Genomic DNA, 21,095 nt, shown 5'->3' with positions numbered 1-21,095 from the left:
TTAGTTAAGTTATACTTTTAAAACAAAGCTTTTGTTGCGTGATTAAAAGCACAATAAAACACATGGATAAAAAAAACAAGTACAAATAAGTTTTAGTAGTTAAACTCTGGTATATAAGTAGATTTACTTTTTAGCGCTAAACGTGATGAGAAATATTACATAAAAATTTATAGCGACTGATTGAGGGTTCTTTTAAAGACTGTTGACTGCAAATGTTTTCTCCGTAGCACAGAGTTAAATAGTGCGTACTATAACCGTTTTAAATGTGTCTTGTACTTGTCAGCTAAATTGCTTTAAAGTAAAAGATAAATTACATTTGTTTATCATTAAGAGCATGGATCGGCAGGCATATGGCTGTCACGGCTGCAGCTTTATGACCACTTAATGAGCACTAACGTGTATTAAAAATTTAACTTAGAGCACAATTCTTTTTTTTTTTTGAAAAAAGTCAACTTTATTTGTTTTGCACAAGTTTTTATTAATATTTGAGTACTTAGCGGGACGTACGTTTCCCACCCCTATTTTAGGATATTTTTTTTTTAACTAACATAAAAAAGTTAAGCATATTTTCTTAATACACTTTTTACTTGTGTCAGTCTAAAAACGTTTTAAAAATCGATAGTACATAATGATATATATTGTAAGTAGTTTAGTATTACAACAAACGCATACAAAATTAGTTTATTTAGGTTTGACAATAAAAAGTTTGAAAAATCATAATATGTTTGTTTTGCTAAGTATAAACTAAGTTCTTATAACAAAGATTTTAATAGATTAAAAAATCCATTTCAAAACTATCCAAAAACAATAGTAATCTGTTTAACAACATGTGTGTACCGATTAAAATTAAGCAGGTCTGAACTTCATTTGTGACACCTTTAAGGCGTAGTATTGTCCACGGAAAGGTGACCAAACCATGCCGGTAGCAAGCTGATCCGTTTTACCATTAAGATAAAGGCCATTCAAATTGCTGCTATGGCGAGAGGTATACCACCAGGCTCCTTTGTAAATAGCAGCACAGTTTTTTTCCCCATGTGTCCTGGTCAACATCTTTCGCCGAGAAAGCTTGACGGTTTGGTAGAGGTTGTCCTGTGGTCATTGTTTAAATAATATCTTTTAGGACTTTAAACTACAACCTTTATTTAGTAAACGCTGTCTTATATTATTTGTTATTGTGTTTATTTTTTTGTTGGATTATCTTAAAAGTAATAAAATAAAGTATCAGCTATAACAATAACATTATTAAAAGGTTTCTTAAAGCGGTTTATGAAAGTTCAGAATTGATGTCGTGTAATTTATTTTTATTCTTTATAAAACGTATACTTATTCGTTTATTTTAAAATGTGTTGTTAATATTTGAACTTTTGTTTACTGTCTATTGTGGTATATAAGGTTAAAATTATTTACAACAAAAAAACAATAAAAAAACCGTTCATCTGTGTACAAACGCCTTACTGATTTTACAGCATATTTATCGCCTAGTAGAAAAAAAATAGAAGGTGTCGTTTATTTGATTAATATAAGATGAACTTTTTGATATTTTGAATGATTTGAATGCAGTAAAACATCCTTAAACAAATCAAACATAGTTATTTTTTATTACAAATAAAAACATTTAGCTCTTGCAAAAAAAATTATTGCACCGAAGCTTACGTTTTTAAAAACCATTACAGTAACCTCTCGCTTATTTACGCACATTGTGTCCACAGAAAAAGTGCGTAAAGATATGAGAGATCGTAAAGATACGAGAGGTACCAAATATCTTACTATAATGACTGTTTTTTGATATTAATTCTAGTTAAAAGCAGACCGGGGACTTTTTCACTTTAAACAATTGGTTTACTTTATTTATAAATATGAAAACAAAAGATAAAACTATACATATATTAAAAAAAAGGTTTTAAATTTATGTAAAATAGTAATACTTGTAGAAAACTTTTACTAGTTTTAATAATAAGTAGAATTTTGCTTTATCTTTATTTATATGTGACTTATTTGATAAATTTATATTCTATTCTACTTAGCAAATTCATAATTAAGCATTTATTTACAACTAAGAAATGGTGTGATGTCTATATTAAAATTTGTTTCTGTAGTCTTTTACAAAAATATTCATTTGGTGCTGTAATAGATTTTTTCTTTTGAACAAAAATATATAAAATATAAAAAAAATAAAAATTGTTTATGTTACTAGAACCTTTTTAATTTTACCTTTGCCCACATAAGGATAAACTTTTCTTGCATTGAATTAAAGATATATTTACTAAATGTTTATCAATAATTCAAGAAACATGAATTTACAAAGTCTAAAGATATAGAGAGGTGAGTTAGCATTTAAAAGCATATTTTGAATAAAAATTATACAATAAACCTAATTTGTGCAACATAAAATAAAAATTTTTTTTTTTTAATTTTTTAGAATTTTAAAATGCGTAACTAAACGAGAGTGCGTAACGTCACGATTACCTAAAGATGCGAGAGGTTACTGTATACGTAAAAACTTTCATATTGTAACTAGTTATAAACGATGAATATATGATTAGTTTATCACTTTTAACTACAAGTAGATCTTATTTCTGTATATTAAAAAGCACTAAAGTACTAACATTAAAATCGAAACTAATCAATTTTAGTTTTATTAAATAAATAAAATTTATTCTTTAGCAATCGTATTTGCTTTAGTTTTAGCAGGACTTTTTTGTTTATTGACTGCATATCAAGTAACCAATAATAATTTTAATGAATTTTAACTGGGTGAAAGTTTCAACAAATTGTTATAGTGATTAATAAAAGTTTTATGTGTAACACTTATTTATAAAAACATTAAATTGACTAAGTTTGATAAACACAAAATTAATAACTGTTACCTGCATCTTCGGAAGAAGTTTAAAACCTTATTCTATAAGTATCACCTTTACCAATAGAAAAGTTGCTGTTAAAAAGAATTTTTTTAAATAAATAAAATAACCTAAACACTTTTTTTTAATTTAACCCCTTTTTCATAGGTAACTAGTGAAAATAGTTTAAGACTTTTAAACAAACAACGATAGCATAAAGTTTTTAGATAACTTACTTATACACTTGGTACTTTTTGACATTTTCAAAATCTTCTAAGTCGATTCTCATTATAAAATTTCCTAGTTGTGTAAGTTCATGTATCTTTTCAAGACCTAAAATATACAATCATAAAATCAAAAAATATTTTAGTTAAAAACTTATAACAAAACTCACCAAACCAGAACTCATCCAAGTAATTTCCAAACCCTTTTAAATAAGCTTCGAAATTTCGATAGAAATCCACATTTCCATTTTTTCGACTTTGAAAAACCTAAAATTAAAGTATTCTATCTTTATTTAAGATGTATACACAAGCAAAACAAAGTTTAAAACAGTTGTTTAAGCTGTTAAGTTTTCAAAAACAGCTGAGTTTTACTTTTTTAACAAGTTTATTATGGAACATCTCAAATATACATTAAAGTAGGGGTGGGCAACGTAAATAGTTGACGGGCCGGATCCAGAAAAATATAGTCCTCAGCGGGCCGGATCATTTCAAGTTTGTGATCTTTTGGATTCAGCTGAATACTTATTCAAATCCGGATCCCATTTTAAACATATTATCCAGATCCAGCTAAATACTAATTTTAGACAAAGATCTGGATCCGAATGGAAGCTAATTTCAAAAAGATTTGGATCCGGTTAGATGCCTATTGATCGGGTATTTCAGAATTTTGAATCAATATATTTATTACTAAGGTTCTCAAGTATGAAATTTTATGTTAAATGTAGTTAAGTTTTCAGAATTCTATATATATTATAACTCTGGACCGAAGTAATACTAGTTAGTCCTAGAAAAATTATAATTTGGTTACTAAAAGTTACTCAAGTCTAACATTTCAAGCTAAAACATAAAAAACTGCTAAATATTCGAAATTAATTAATTTTGGAAATCCTTATCTGGAGTTTATATTGATATTATTTTTTCAAAAATTAACAAACAATACATATTAAACTACTACTATTTAATTTAGTTAAGCTAAAGGAGAATCATTACATTTTTTTGCATGTATAAAAGAAACAAAACAAAACATAATTCTGATATAATAAACAGTTTTACCAAAAAAAGCAAAAAATAATTAAAATAGATCTCGATGAAACACTTAAGGTTGATCATGTATTAGAGTTGCATGACAGTTTTGGAAAATCTGCAAGTGCACTGAAATACCGATTAGGTTTGAAGTTAGCTTCTCCTTGTAAATGTTTATGGTCGGAAATGTTTGTTTTCAAATGTATGAAGTATCTAACAACACAACTAGTTCAATGGTCATCTTTAGAAGTTGACAAACTTTGGCTCGATCAATAATACATAAAATCTATGTAAAAATCTTATAAAAGACCAAAATTATATGTTTGATTTCAAATTTTCTTATTAATTTATTTAAAAAACAGTTAAGCCTAGATAACAAATTACTTTGGCTTGAAATTTTAACACTTTCACTTTCAAAATATCGTTAATAAATAGTTATAATTAACTTACGAAGCTTAACTTAATTCTGTACTTTAAAAGTATTATTATCAAACAGTGCACCTAAAATACTTTAATAAGAGTACTAACATAAAATAACGAAAAATTGAAACAAAAAAGAAATTGATATATATTTTTAGCACAACAAACATTTTAGTTTAATAGACTTTTAAAGTAAGGTCGATTTCACTAGTGAATATATTACTTTATGAATAACTAAAACATAAAACTGTCACATTATACTTAAATATTAAGTTCAAAAAACTTAGCAAGAATAATTACACTAAAAAGAAGTCAATGAGACATTTTCGGATCATAAAAGTTTTTAACAAGTTGTTTAAAATTTGGAAGTTTACTTGAAGTAAATATTCTCAGTAATGACTGCAAATTGGTATCAGTAAGATTTAAACGCAGCTTAATTTTGTTTATATACATGGTTAAGAATGTTTGTTTGCAAAAATATGTAGACCCAAACAGAACAAATAACTTCGTTGTCATCTTTTTTAAATTAACAAACTTTGACTTCTTAAGTAAGTCATAAAATCTGTCAATTTTTCAGTTTTGAACTTTTCTTTTTGTGTACTGCCACATTGAAGTTCAACAGTTCTAACAATACTACTAAGTACATTTTCGGTGTCAATCGTCGACGGTGATGAAATAATGTCGAATTCTTCACTTAATTGTTAAAAGCCTGCCAAACGACGACCAAACTTATTATCAAGTAAAACTATTGTCATCAATTGGTCATCACTTAACTTAACCATATATTTAATCAAAAAGTCCTTAATGAAAAAAAAATAGCAGAAAAAGTGCAAATTGTAGTTTAAACTTAAAACATTTGACAAAAAATTTAAATTTGAGCAGTTTGACTTTAAAAATTTATCGATGTTTAAAGAGATATTTTTTTTACTTTTTCAAACATTTAAAAAACAACTCAATACTTATCTGGAAAAGACAGCAATTTTTGACACGTCTATTTTTCATAAAAACCTTATGGTAGGTAAGATCATCAAAATTAGTTCAAAAACAATTGCTTTTAAATAATTTAAGAAAGGATTACTTCAACTGACTTGAAACAGAACAAGATACTATAAAAAAAATAGTGTTTTATCACCACAAGATAATAAGCCATTTTAACAAACGTTTTCAGGGTCAAAGTCTTACAGTTTTGTTTAATGAAATAGTTCAAAAAAAATTTTGTACAAGTTTTGTAATAATTAAATTGGCTGGCCGGATTTTATATAAATTTTGAAAACGCTTAGCGGGCCGGATCATCCACTTTTGGGCCGGATCAATGTTATCCACGGGCCGGATTCTATTTAAAAGTAAATAAGGTTTGAGGGCCGGTCATTTTCACTCTGCGGGCCGGATCCGGCCCGCGGGCCGTACGTTGCCCACCCCTACATTAAAGCATTTGTTTCTGAGCAAGTTGTAATTAAACGTCTCGTTTAAGTTTTTGCGTAAGTTTGTTTACATTTAACAAAGTTGCATTTGTTTAAAACAGATTTAAAAAGATAACTGTCTAAACAATATTACAACTAAAATTGTGTGATGAGGTTTTTTATATGAAAAAAGTAGATATGCATTTGTTTTCAACCTATTTTTTTATTTTAAACCTATTTTGAAAGTAAAAAGTTTTATTAAATACTGTTCCTACTTGTTAACGCATTTGATTTACAAACACATTTAAATTTTTAACGTTCGTTTATTACTTTTAAATTGAAAATTTTTACTATATGTGTTTTACAGTTTTAGTTTAAACTTAAAGATCGTAAAACTAAAAATAAAAACGTTTAGTTCATGTAGCGCAAAATGAGCGAATTCTTTTCAACAGCTGTCGTACTTAAAAGAAGTTCTAAAAATTAAAAAAAATATATTATTAAGTATTATAAACTAATAAAAACTTAAAATATAGTTTAAAATATTTCAACTGACAAGCCACCCGCCATCGTCTGTTTCCTGATCACAGTAAACTTGTATCCCACTGCTATAAGCCGGAAGAGGAGGATATATCGTGTACACTCCAGATGCGCATGATTCGTTCGCTTTTTTTATATCCATGCAGTCCCTTGGTCTCATTTCAGTTGTTTTTATTTCTGTATTGGCAAATTTAGTTTAGTAGTTTTCGATGTTTATTCACTACTCTACATACTTTAACTTACAATTCTTATTAGCTTCCTACGTTAGGTCAAAAGTATATACGTGTCAAGTCTACTTCAAGTAAAGATTATAACTTCACAATTTTGTTTGATGTCTTACATATCTCGTTGTTTTAACAAACGGATCATAATAAATTTCTAAATAAGATAGTAATAAAATTAAATGATGTGCTTAGCAATACTTTTTCCAAACAACTTTATATAACCGAAATATATAAAAACCCTTTATAAGAAAAACTACTTAATTAGTTAATTGAAAAAAGTTTGTTTTAAGCTTTCTTTATAGTTATTTTCAAGTCTGAATGATTCTTTAAAGTTATATGTTAAAAACAGTGGAAACAATGTACTTGTTGAGTACAAGAAATATTTAATTTAACAAACAAAAGTAAATTAGTAATAACAAACTAACTAAGATCAATTTCCAAAACTCGTTGTTTGTTCAGCTCAACCTCATCTCTTACATTTTTCAAAACAGTGACGTCACAATCCTTGCCGGGCGGGCCGCGGTGACCGCGAGGTCCCTGTTTACCGACCGTGACCAAATTGTTGCTGGTATTTTCGTACTCATCGCAAGAATAAGTTTTAGTCACGTGACACGTTCCTTGACCGAATGCTGCGTTGTAAGTGACAAGTGCTAATATGCACAAAAATCGAGCAGCGAAAATTGACATTGGCTTGACTTTTTAGCAAAGATTTGATAAGAAAGTGTACAAGAATAATCTATAAATATATTTTCTAGCTTAGTTTAAACAAACATAAAAAAAAAGTTTTTATTTATTTTCGTTATACAAAATATCACTTGTACGTTTGTTTGTTAATTGTGACTCATTTTTATTTCAAATTTTCTTCAAATAAAAATGTTAAGTTTTATTGGATTCAGACTCAGATAATAATAACTTGGTTTTAATTAAAAGGTTGTTTACGAAGCCCTAGTGTTTTACAACTATTACTTCTACATTAAGTACTGATATAATTTAAAACCAAAATCAGTAAACTTTTATAACTATTTACTCCTTTTGGTAGATTATTACAACTTATAAAAATAATAACCTATATAAAATGTTAAAACTAAACACTTACAAATGACTGCCTTGGAGTCTACTTAAAATTAGAAAACTTAAGAGAATTATCAAAATTATGTCTTAAACTTATGTAGAATTTTTATTAAGCATTTGTAACTAAATTTACTAAACTTCTATGATATTATCTTGTTTGGTTCAAAAACTGACTACTGCTCGCTACGCACTTATTTAGACTATTACTAAATTTTTACTGTCCAAATCAGTTTTATACTGTAAAAATGAAATGAAAATATAAAGTAAAAGGCTTAAACTAGTTATCATTTGGATGTTGAACCGTTTTATAGTTAATCCTTTTTTTTTGGAGGAAAAACAATACAAACATTAATTCTAAATATACTTTATTAGCTTTCACAAAAATTAAAAGTCCGTGTATTTAAAATAACAAACTTAGGATAATGGCTATGAAAAACATTAACTTTAAAAATTGTTTATTGTAAAAACAAAGTTTTGAGCCTGTAAAATGGTTTCTACCGCTAAACTTAATTATAGAACTTACTTAGATAGCTTGTTTGTGCAGGAAGTTTTAACTAAAATTGAACATTTTTACAGCCTTCATACCTTAATATTTAAATTCAAAGTGTTTTTTTATAAAGTATCTTTATATTTTGACTTATTCATATTAAAATCAAGTTAGACAAAATTTATAAATTGATTGATCAAAATGTTTTTGAGTAAAATAAAATATAGTTGTACAAAAAATTCAGTTTAGTTTTAACTTTCAAAATTATCATTACTTGAATTTTATCAAAGGTGTTAATGCCAACAATTTTTTTTTTTGGTTTTTATCAAAACTTTAAAAAGAAAAAGGTAACGTTAAAGCTAGTTTCGTCAACAATATTTAAAAAAAAAACAATTAAACTAGTTTTTTTTCAAGTGAAATTAAATCTTTTCCTGGACAATGACGTTAAACTGTACCCAAGTGGTGCACGACTCGACAACCGAAAGGCTCCTTCGTGTATCCGGTGTTTAGACCAAATTATTGAGGGCTGTGTTTTATCGCTCAACAAACAATATATTTTCACAGCAAAAAAAAAATACTTGTAATATTATCATATAGTGTTATTAACGCAATTGAAGTTCTGTACTTAACAGTGTAGTTTGAAAAAGCAAACACTAAATCAGAGTTTTCTAAAGTTAGCCAAGTGGCCCTCTTAGGAACCACGACTGTAATTTAGGGGGTCACGAGCAGAACATAGGCCAAAGGGGAGGTCACGAGAAGTAAAGTGTCCCCATAATTTGAAACTTATACTAGTTAGTCTGGAGTTGAAGAGCAAATAAATAAATAAAGGTCTTAAGTGTTTCAAATGGTAGTTTTGAAACTTACACTAGACATTCTGGATTTGATGATGAAGAGCTAAAAAAAAGTCCTAGGTGTTTTAAATGGTAGTTTTTTGAGTAATCTTCTGGGGGAGGCTATTGCTTTTTTTAATTTTTAAAAGGGGGCCTTTTTTTTATTTTGGAAACACTGAACTAGATTGGAAAGCTAGAAGAATGTTTTGTTTAAACCAAGGTTTTTATATTTTTAATAGTTATGATATAATTCTCAAACTTATATTTTAGAAAAATATATAAAAGGTTATAAACTTAATTAACAAAATTGAAAAACAATACACTTACGTTTAAACCATAGTTTAACCAAAAACATTATTTTTAGACACGTTAAAAATATTAAGTATTAGAAAATTTAAATGCAATAAAAGGAAACATTAAATTGAAAAAAAGCTCTCAATCTAGATAAGTTTAAAAACTGGTAAAAATATAAAATACCTGGATCGCTACTTATACAAAATAACTTAAATAAAAGCATTTTTCTAAACTATATACACTTTTTAATATTTTAACTGTGAATAAGTATAGTAGTTTTACCACAAGTATTTCATTTAAACTTAGTTGTTAAATTTTTTTTCATAAGACAAGGTTAGTCTAATGAATTGTGCCAATTGTGCTTAAAAATCTGCCGACACCTTTTTGCAAGCTATCAAGAATTATAAAATTATTTTTTGCTAAAATGTATGGTGAACTACATTATCTATTTTATTAAAACTTATGTAAGAACTACTTTTAGTTTATACAAATTTCACTCAAGTTGTGCTTAATTTTCCATTTAGTATTTTGCTTGTTTTTTAGTGAAACAGTAAATTATAAACAAGGTTATAGTTAATACTAATTTACAAACGAATAATGTATATCATTATACTTTACAAACTAAACATTCCCCTTCTTATACTTGAAATTGTTATATTTTCTAACATTGTTTTAAGAACAAATAAGCCTCATAAAAATTGTCCACGAAAAAGTTTAAACTTAGTACTTTGTATAGTCTAAATTAATTATTTAAACTTTTATTGATTTTTATTTAAACTTTTATTGTTTAGTTTTATGTTTTAAAACCTATATATATATATATATATTAATTTATTACAAAGTTACCTTTAAAAAGCTAAATTTTCGCTAATAATATGTATCGTGATTTATATTTTATTTAAAATATTTATACTATTTTATAAAAAACTAAAATTAGGTTTTATTTCAAATGTTAAAAACTGTTTTCGGGTGGAGTAATATTTGTTCTCATACGATTTTTTTATAAACGTATAATTAATTCTAAAAGTTTTCTTTATTGCATAACAAAACGCTATAGGCTATCATATGTATTCTATAAAGCTAAATTACTTCTGTTTAATACTAAACTACTTACAAATAATTATCTAACTAACAAATAAGTAAAAGTTTTCAGGCAAAATTATAGTTAATGAAATGTGAACAACTAAAATTTAAATAAAAAACTTTTTTTCTAAAAATATACTTTAACTTAAAATTTTATCAGTCTTTAGATAGTTTTCATTCATTTAACTTAAAAAAAAGTTTTAAGATGTTGTACCATAAATTTTGTTTAAGTTTCCTAAGTCTTCTGTATGCATGTTAACTTTTTGTTAAAAAATTTGTTAAATAACACTAATAAATACTTTTATTTTGATATCAACTTTAGTAAATTACAGTAAAAATTTATATTTTAATAGGAAATCAACAAAGTCGGCGAAAGTCTGCAGAACAAGTCCGGACTTTCGTTTGCCGTGAGACAAGCTCAAATTTAACAAAAGGGTTGATCATGCCAATTCGATCATCAGACCACAAGTTTCGGTAGACTGAGACCGGTTTCGTCCTTATTAGGACTCATCAGTCAGTCACAACCGAAAAACTTGTAGTCGTCAATCTACAAACGGTTTATCATGCTTTCGCATGAAGCAACCATTTGCTGGCAATGATTAGTGACGTCAGCATTGTCTTTGCCGTGCAACGTTTAAAACATTGTCCACTAGGCAAGACATCTGGTACGCTCGTTTTAGTACAATCAACAAAGTCGGCGAAAGTCTGCAGAACAAGTCCGGACTTTCGTTTGCCGTGAGACAAGCTCAAATTTAACAAAAGGGTTGATCATGCCAATTCGATCATCAGACCACAAGTTTCGGTAGACTGAGACCGGTTTCGTCCTTATTAGGACTCATCAGTCAGTCACAACCGAAAACCTTTAATAGGAAAAAGTCAGTTTCATTTTTTATAAAATACTTTTAAATTGAAAAGAAATCTTTTTTTTTTCCACGACTAGTTTTAACTTATAAGTGTACCTTTCAAAGCCGACAACTTGCTAAGATTTTAAAGTTCAAAACTCCGAAAATTGCATTTTTATAAACTTTCTTAATTAAATCAAAATGAATTTAAACCGGACTTCTGTGAATTTTGTAAAGACTCTTATTAAAACTACTAAATGGAAGTAATACAAAACAGCAATCATTTTTTAGTTTTCTGCTTTAGAAGACTTTATATTTTTAACTATAAACCTGCTCAGTCACCGATTGTTATATAGGAACTTTTTTTACCGGAAGGCATTTATTCACGTGTAAAAATTTTTGTCTATTAATACGTTCTTTAACTCAGAAATTCTTCGAATTTATTTATCAAATAAATGCGGTTATGAAAGTACCTGGTGGTTTATACTTGTATGATGTTTAAAATTTATACACGTTTTTTTTCTGCGGACTCAAGTTTCATGTTTGTAATCAAACGTGTAAACCACTAGTTTGATTGCAGATTTGTAGGTGAATAATTTTGTAAAAAAAAACAATAAGCGGTTGAACTATTGAGAATGCTGTTTTTGTTAGTATAAATAAGTTGTGTCTTTTTTAACAAACTTAGTTAGTATAAATACAACTTGTTTAAATCGACATTTTTAATATATTAGTTAAAACTGAGACTTTAGTTTATGACTTAATTTAGGTTTTTGAAATGAAGTAGTTTATAAAAACTTTCAAATTTTTTTCTCAAACATCTATTTTCATAAGTTCAAACTTGATTTCGAAACTTTGACAAGTGCATGTTGTAAATTTTTATACTTACAGTGTAAGATGTCAAGTCACCAACATTTATCTTTATACAAGTTACGTTTAAGGCTTTTAGTACTTTAGAAAATCAAGTAAAAAATGTTTAGGTAAACTTTAACATTTAACCAAGTGCATAAATTAATAAGCAACCATAAAATCGTTTCGCTTAGCTTGTTTAGAAAAATTTAACCAAAACATGTGTTGTATAAAAAAACAGTGTTTAACAGTAAAATTTAAGTAAAGTAAAAAGTATTTTCTATTTTTTAAACTTTTAAAACTTTTGTGTTTATACACACTTATAAAAATAAAAGTAATTCTCAAACATGAATATTAAACTTTGATTGGAAGTACAATTAAGTTTTTGCATTTACTACTTTTGAATTTTAAACATAATTAGTTTTATGGAGTTCTTGAACATACAAGTTAAGTGAAACTTATTGACATTAACTTTTTTTCTTTGTTTTTCCAACATTAATTAGGAATTTAAGTTTTTAGATGTTATCAACAAAGCCTAGACGTTCATCAGCAATCACAATTAGCATTAATTTAGCAATCATTATTACCATCTACAAAAACCTACGCTTTGATCGGAATTTTTTTTAGTATCATCTAAATTTTAAAAGTATCTTTATTTTCTAAATTTTTGTCAAATTGTCTAAATATAAAATTTTACTAGCTGTAAAATTAACATCTAGAAGTAATTTGTTTAACTGTGAAAACGAAAATACTTTTCCTTACGTAATATAAAAATGAGGAAATTACCTATGTTTGCTGCAAAACGTTTTAAAGTGTTTAAGCAAGTTATTTCTAGAACAGCTTTTCTTTAATACATAAAGTAAAATATGAATTAATCATAAAATTAGTTATAGTAATAAAACAACATACTAAATCTAAACCAAAACTGTGATAAATATAAAATAAAAATGCACTTATAATTTCAACATTATTAATAAAAGGTCACTTTTGTATATTATTGCCAAAAAAGTTTTATTTTCAATTAATTACAAAATCATTTATATGAGTAATTACACAGAAAAAAATAAGGGGAAAAGAAAATAATTTTTTATTAACTACTTTTCAAACAGAGTACACTTGGTTTACTCAAAGCTAAAACAGCAAACCAGTTTGTATTCGTAAATCAAGTACATTAGCAACATACTTAGTAATAAAACAAGTATTTTAGTTAATTTGACAAGTAATTTTTTTTTATTAAAAACCATATATTTTAAACATCTTATTGTATAAAAGCTGTTTCGGTACAATGTGAAGATTTTTTTCACATTTATGTAACAAATAAGATTAATAACAAGCTATGAGTATATGTTTCGTAAAGCTAATTAAACTGCAATAACTTCATTAGCATTCATATATATATAAAAGTATTTGTTTCCAATTAAGTATGTGTTTAATCCATAATAATTAATGTATCTATTTTACAGTATACCAAATTTCAGATTTTATGAAAATATAATAATAAAAATAGGATTTTAAATAACTTTTTGAAATAAAAGTTGTCCTTCTCAACAATTTTTACATAAAATTTATTTTAAATTACAAAAAAGTTAATTAGGTTTTATCCTGCGTATAACTTTTTTTTACAAAATCCTACGATAGGATGCAGTTTTATAAATAGTTATTGAAAGTTTGTACAATACTTTTATTGCTGTATCTTTAAAAGTTAAAAGTATTCTTTCAACCTGTGCACATTTTTACACAGTAATTTTTTTAATTGTTTTGTTCTTTTATTAACACCATCTTTTAACAAATTTTACATTGTTTAATAAGATATTTACAAAATGCGCAGAATTTTTATCTAATTATACGTTCTTATTCCGAAAAGAATTTTTTCAAATAAATGAGGTTAAAAAACTACCTTGTGGTTTATACTCGTACGATGTTTAGAACTTATACATTTTCTTTATCTGTATACTCAAGTATCATGTTTGTATTTAAACAAATAACAAATTTGGTTTTGAATTGACGGACGAAAATTTATTTGAAAAAAACAATAAGTGGTTAAAAATTTTACAACACTTTTTTAGTAGTATAGTTAAAGACATACTAAAAACGAAAACAAGTTCTTGTATACTAAAATTTTAATTTAGGAATTAATTATTTTTCTAACCATTGAAATAATACTATATTTATGTATTTCAAAGAATCTTTTTAAATATTTGCTTTCATAATTTAATAAAAAAACATACTAAATCTAAACCAAAAATGTGATACATATAAAATAAAAATGCACTAACAATTCCAACATTATTAATAAAAGATTACTTTTGTATATTATTGCCAGAAAATTTTCTTTTTTAATTACTTAAAAATTCATTTAGAAGAAAAATACACAGAAGAAAATAAATGGGTAAAATGTTAATACATTTTTTAAAACTACTTTTCAAACAGAGTACACTTGGCTTACTCAAAGCAAAAAGAGAAAGCTTGTTTATATTCGTAGATCAAGTACATTAGCAATAAGTTTTGTAACAAAACAAACATTTTAGTTTATTTGAAAAGTAAGTTTTTTTCATTAAAAACCTTTTTTTTTAATTTATTCATGTATAAAAGCTGTTTTGGTACAATGTGAAGATTTTTCTTATATTTATGTAGCAAATTAGATTAAAAACATTCTATGAGTATATGTTTTAGTAAAGTTAATTAAACTGCAATAACTTCATATAACACTCATATATTTTAAAAAGTATTTGTTTCCAATTAAGTATGTGTTTAATTCATAATAATCATTGTATGTACTTTACAGTAAACCAAATTTCAGATTTTAAATAACTTTTAATAAGCAACTTTTTGAAATAAAAGTTGTCCTTCAGAACAATTCTTACATAAGTTATTTTAAAAGTACAAAAAAGATAATTAGGTTTTATCCTGCGTATAACTTTTTTTTTACAAAATCCTACGATAGGATGCAGTTTTATAAATAGTTATTGAAAGTTCGTACAATTCTTTTATTACCGTATCTCAAAAGTTAAAAGTATTTGTTCAACCTATCAACATTTTTACACAGTAATTATTTTAATTATTTTGTTCTTTTATTAACACCATCTTTTAACAAATTTTGCATTGTTTAATAAGATATTTACAAAATGCGCAGAATTTTTATCTAATTATACGTTCTTATTCCTAAAAGAATTTTTTCATATTTAATCCTACAAAAACATGAAGTTAAAAAGTACCTGGTGATTTATACTCGTACGATGTTTAAAATTGATACGCATTCTTTCTCTGCATACTCAGTATCATGTTTTAACAAACAAACACTAATTTGGTTTCGAAATAGCGGACGAAAATTTCTTTTTTAAAAAAAACAATAAGTAGTTAAAAATGTTAGAACACTTTTTTAGTAGTATAGTTAAAGACACACTAAAAACGAAAACAAATTGTGGTATACTGAAATTTTAATAAAGGAATTAATTATTTTTCTAACCATTGAAATAATACTATATTTATGTATTTCAAAGATTCTTTTTGAACATTTGCCTTCATAAATTAATAAAAAATACATACAAAATCTAAACCAAAAATGTGATTTTTAAAAATAAAAATGCACTAACAATTTCAACATTATTAATAAAAGATTACTTTTGTATATTATTGCCACAAAAACTTTAATTATCAATTAACTGCAAAATAATTTAAGTGAATAATTACACAGAAAAAAATGGGTGGGAAAAGAAAATAATTTTTTTATAACTACTTTTCAAACAAAGTACACTTGGCTTACTCAAAGCAAAAACAGAAAGCCAGTTTATATTCGTAAAACAAGTACACTAGCAATAAATTTAGTAACAAAACAAAAACTTTAGTAAATTTGACAAGTAATTTTTTTATTTAAAACCATATATTTTAAGTATTTTATTGTATAAAACCTGTTTTGGTACAGTGTGAAGATTTTTTTACATTTATGTATCAAATAAAATTTAAAACATTCTATGAGTATATGTTTTGGTAAAGCTAATTAAACTGCAATAACTTCATATAACATTCATATATTTAAAAAAGTATTTGTTTCCAATTAAGTATGTGTTTAATTCATAATAATCAATTTATGTACTTTACGGTATACCATATTTCAGATTGTATGAAAATATAATAATAAAAATAGGATTTTAAATAACTTTAAATAAGCTATTTTTTGAAATAAAAGTTGTCTTTCTCAACAATTTTTACCTAACACTTATTTTAAAAGTACAAAAAATTTAATTAGGTCTTATCCTGCGTATAACTTTTTTTTTTACAAAATCATACGATAGGATGCAGTTTTGTAAATAGTTATTGAAAGTTTGTACAATACTTTTATTACCGTATCTTTAAAACTTAAAAGTTAAAAGTATTTTTTCAACCTGTGAACATTTTTACACACTAATTATTCTAATCATTTTGTTCTTTTATTAACACCATCTTTTAACAAATTTTACATTGTTTAATAAGATATTTACGAAATGCGCAGAATTTTTATCTAATTATACGTTCTTATTCCTAAAAGTTTTTTTTAATGTAATCCATCAAATAAGTGAGGTTAAAAAACTACCTTGTGGTTTATACTCGTACGATGTTTAAAACTTATACATTTTCTTTATCTGTATACTCAAGTATCATGTTTGTATTTAAACAAATAAAAATTTGGATTTAAATTAGCGGACGAAAAGTTCTTTGAAAAAAGCAATAAGAGTTAAAAATGTTAGAACAATTTTTTGGTAGTATAGTTAAAGACATACTAAAAACGAAAACAAGTTCTGGTGTACTGAAATTTCAATTTAGGAAATGTTACTATATTTCTGAATTTCAAAGATTCTTTTTAAACATTTGCTTCATAAGTTGAAAACCTACGTTTGGAATTAAAGATGTATTAAAATTACCACTTAATAATTACTAACGTGTACTGAAAATATAACTTAGAGCGCAATTTAATTCTTTTGTTTTAAAAAGTCAACTTTTTTTGTTTTTTACATGTTTTTATCAATATTTTAGTACTTTGAGGGACGCACAATTCCCACCTCTATTTTAAGATATTTTTTTTTAAACTTACATAAAATAGTCAAACAAACTTTCTCATTACACTCTTTATTTATGTCAGTCTAAAAACATTTTTAAAATTGATAGAAATGATATATATTGTAAGTAATTTAGTATTACAATAAACGTATACAAAAGTAGTTTATTTTTAATCGGTTTAACAATAAAAAGTTTAAAAAAATCATAATATGTTTGTTCTGATAAATATGAACAAAGTTCTTATAACAAAGATTTTAATAGTTCAAAAAATGCATTTCAAAACTATCCAAAAAAAAGTAATTTGTTTCACAACATGTGTGTACCAATCAAAACTAAGCAGGTCTGAACTTCATTTGTGACACCTTTAACGCGTAGTATTGTCCACGAAAAGGTGACCAAACCATACCGGTAGCATATTGTTCATTCTCGCCCTTCAGATAAAGACCGTTTAAATTGCTACTATGACAATTTGTATACCACCAGGCTCCTTTAAATGAAACTGCACAATTTTTCCCCATGTATCTTGGTCAACATCTTTCGCCGAGAAAGCTTGACCGTTTGGTAGAGGTTGTCCTGTGATAATTGTTTAAATGAAATATTTTATGGCTTTAAACTACAACCTTCATTTGGTTAAGGTTTTCTTATAACTTTTTTTTGTTGTTTTTGTTGATTTAGTTGATTTAGCTTAAAAGCTTTATTAAGAAACACAAGCTATAATATTAACATTATTAAAATTCTTAAAGCGTTGCATGTTTATGAAAGCTTAGAATTGATATCGTATATTTTATTTTCATTCTTTATAAAACGCATACTTAATCGTATATTAATCGTATTTTAATTTTTTATGTTAATATTTAAACTATTGTCTACTTTTAGTTCTTGTATATAAGTTTAAAATTATTTACACTAAAAACATAAAGAAAAAACTATTTATCTGTGCACAAACACTTAACTGATCTTACAGCATTTTGTTATAGTAAATGGTTTAGTAGAAAAAACAGACAGTGTTGTTTATTTGATAAATATAAGATGAACTTTTTAATATATTGAATGACTTGAAAGCAGTAAAACATCCTTAAATAAATAAAACATAGTTTTCAATAAAAACATTTAGCTCTTGGAAAAAATTATTGCACGGAAGCTTACGTTTTTAAAACCATTGTATGTAAAAACTTTCATATTATAACTAGTTACAAACGATGAATATATGATTAGTTTATCACTTTTAATTACAAATAGAGCTTATTTAAGTATATCTAAAAGCGCCAAAAAACTAACATTAAAATTAGTTTGAATAAATTTTGTTTCATTGTAGTAATAAAAATTGTTCTTTAACAATCGTCTTTATTGTAATTGTAGCAGAACTTTTTTTTTATTAGCTGCATATCCGGTTACCAAATATTGTTTGTAGAACAATAAAATTGTATTTATTTCATTTTTAGCCGATTTTTTTGTTGTTGTATTGGCTGCATACCCAGTAACCAATTATAATTTTAAATATTTTTAACTAGGTGAAAGTTTCAACAGCGTGTTATAGTAATTAATACAAACTTTTTGTGTAACGATTATTTACAAAAGCATTAAACTAGTTTAATAATGTTTGTGATACTTTATAAACACAAATTAATAACTGTTACCTGCATCTCCAGTAGAAGTTCCAAACTTTATACTATAAGTATTACCTTGACCGATAGAAAAGTTGCTGTAAAAACAAGTTAGTTTAGTTAAATAAAATAATCTAAATAAAAGATTTTTTTATTTATTAGTTTCTTCATAAGTAAGAAGTTAAAATAGTTAAACGTTTTTTTGCAAACAACGATAAGAAAAAAATCTTAAAAAACTTACTTATACACTTGGTATTTTTTGACATTTTCAAAATCTTCTAAGTCGATTCTCATTGTAAAATTTCCTAGTTGTGTAAGTTCATGTATCTTTTCAAGACCTAAAATGTACAATCATAAAATCAAAACATCTTTTAAATAAGAATTTATAAAAAAAAACTCACCAAACCAGAACTCATCCAAGTAATTTCCAAACCCTTTTACATAGGCTTCGAAGTTTCGATAAAAGTCCACATTTCCATTTTTTCGACTTTGAAAAACCTAAAATTAAAGTATTTCAGTTTTCTTTAAGATTAAAATTTAAAAATAATTGGTTAACCTGTCAAGTTTTCAAAAACAGTTGAGTTTACTTTTTTAACCAAACGCTGAACAATTTTATTATGGAAAATCTCAGATAAACATTTTAGAATTTGTTTCCATGCAAGTTGTCAATTAAATTTTACGTTTAAGTTTTTGCTTAAGTCTGTTTACATTTAACAAAGTTTTAGTCGTTTAAAACAGATTTAAAAAGATAATTATCGAAATAATACAACAACCAAAATTGTGTGATAAAGTTTTTTTTTTTTTTAAGCAGAAATGCATTTATTTTTTATTAAAATATTTTTTTTTTAAACCTGTGTTGAAAGTAAACAAATTCATTAAATACTGTATTACTTTTAAAATCCTTTTTTGTTTGTTCATTAGTTATAAATTGAAAAGTTGTATTATACGTGCTTTAAAAATTTAGTTTAAATTTCAAATTTGTAAAACTAAAAATAAAAAACGTTCATGTAGTGCAAAATGAGCGAATTCTTTTCAACAGCTGTCGTGCTTAAAAGAAGTTCTAAAAATTAAAAAAAAATTATTATTAAGTCTTATAAACTAATAAAAACTTAAATTATAATTTAAAATGTTTCAACTGACGAGCCACCCGCCACCGTCTGTTTCCTGATCACAGTAAACTTGTATCCCACTGCAATAAGCCGGAAGAGGAGGATATATCGTGTACAGTCCAGATGCACATAATTTGTTCGCTTTTTTTATATCCATGCAGTCCCTTGGTTTCATTTCAGTTGTTTTTATTTCTGTATTGGCAAATGTAGTTTAGTAGTTTTCGATGTTTATTCATGACTCTACATACTTTAACTTACAATTCTTATTAGCTTTCTATGTTAGGTCAAAAGTATATACGTGTCAAGTCTACTTCAAGTTAAAGTTATAAATTCTCAATTTTGTTTGATGTCCTACACATCTCGTTGTTTTAACAAACGGATCATAATAAATTTTTAAATAAGATAGTAATAAAAATCAAATGATGTGCATATCAATACTTTTCCAAACAACTTTATATAACCGAACTATTTAAAAACCCTTGATAAGAAAAACTACTTAAATAGTTGATTCAAAAATGTTTGTTTTAAGCTTTCTTTATAGTTGTTTTTAAGTCTGAATGATTCTTTAAAGTTATATGTTAAAATCAGTGGAAACAATGTATTTTTTAACTACAAGAAGTATTTTATTTAAGAAATAAAAGTAAATCAGTAATAATAAACTAACTAAGATCAATTTCCAAAACTCGTTGTTTGTTCAGCTCAACCTCATCTCTTACATTTTTCAAAACAGTGACGTCACAATCCTTGCCGGGCGGGCCGCGGTGACCGCGAGGTCCCTGTTTACCGACCATGACCAAATTGTTGCTGGTATTTTCGTACTCATCGCAAGAATAAGTTTTAGTCACGTGACACGTTCCTTGACCAAATGCTGCGTTGTAAGTGACAAGTGCTAATATGCACAAAAATCGAGCATCGAAAATTGACATTAGCTTGACTTTTTAGCAAAGATTTGATAAGAAAGTGTACAAGAATATTATATAAATATATTTTCTAGATTAGTTTAAATAAACATAAAAAAAATGTTTTTTATTTATTTTCGTTATAAAAAGTATCAATTGTACGTTTGATTGTTAATTGTGACTCATCTTTAATTCAAATTTTCTTAAAATAAAAATTGTAAATTATATTTGTTTTGGACTCAGATAATAATAACTTGGTATTAATTAAAATTTTGTTTACGAAGACCTTAGTGTTTTACAGCTATATATACTTCTACATCAGTGTTTTCCA

General features: G+C 25.8%; 1 pseudogene across 1 annotated transcript; it reads right to left on the bottom strand.

Annotated features, from left to right (window-relative positions):
- Nucleotides 1–973: 973 nt before the first annotated feature.
- Nucleotides 974–20,838, bottom strand: LOC145839328 (uncharacterized; annotated as a pseudogene). The gene is made up of 13 exons (XR_014370052.1): nt 20,530–20,838; nt 19,897–20,057; nt 19,158–19,254; nt 18,998–19,094; nt 18,790–18,854; nt 17,486–17,725; nt 17,035–17,039; nt 7,091–7,360; nt 6,458–6,618; nt 3,232–3,328; nt 3,074–3,170; nt 2,913–2,932; nt 974–1,089 (listed from the first exon to the last, which is right to left on the bottom strand). The product of XR_014370052.1 is annotated as an uncharacterized LOC145839328 (transcript).
- Nucleotides 20,839–21,095: the final 257 nt, after the last annotated feature.

This window comes from Thalia democratica, chromosome 1, assembly GCF_965202585.1.
Source record: "Thalia democratica chromosome 1, ktThaDemo2.hap1.1, whole genome shotgun sequence".
Taxonomy (NCBI): Eukaryota; Metazoa; Chordata; class Thaliacea; order Salpida; family Salpidae; genus Thalia; species Thalia democratica.
The sequence above is the reverse complement of the archived record's forward strand: the minus strand, read 5'-3'. Positions and strand labels throughout refer to the sequence as shown.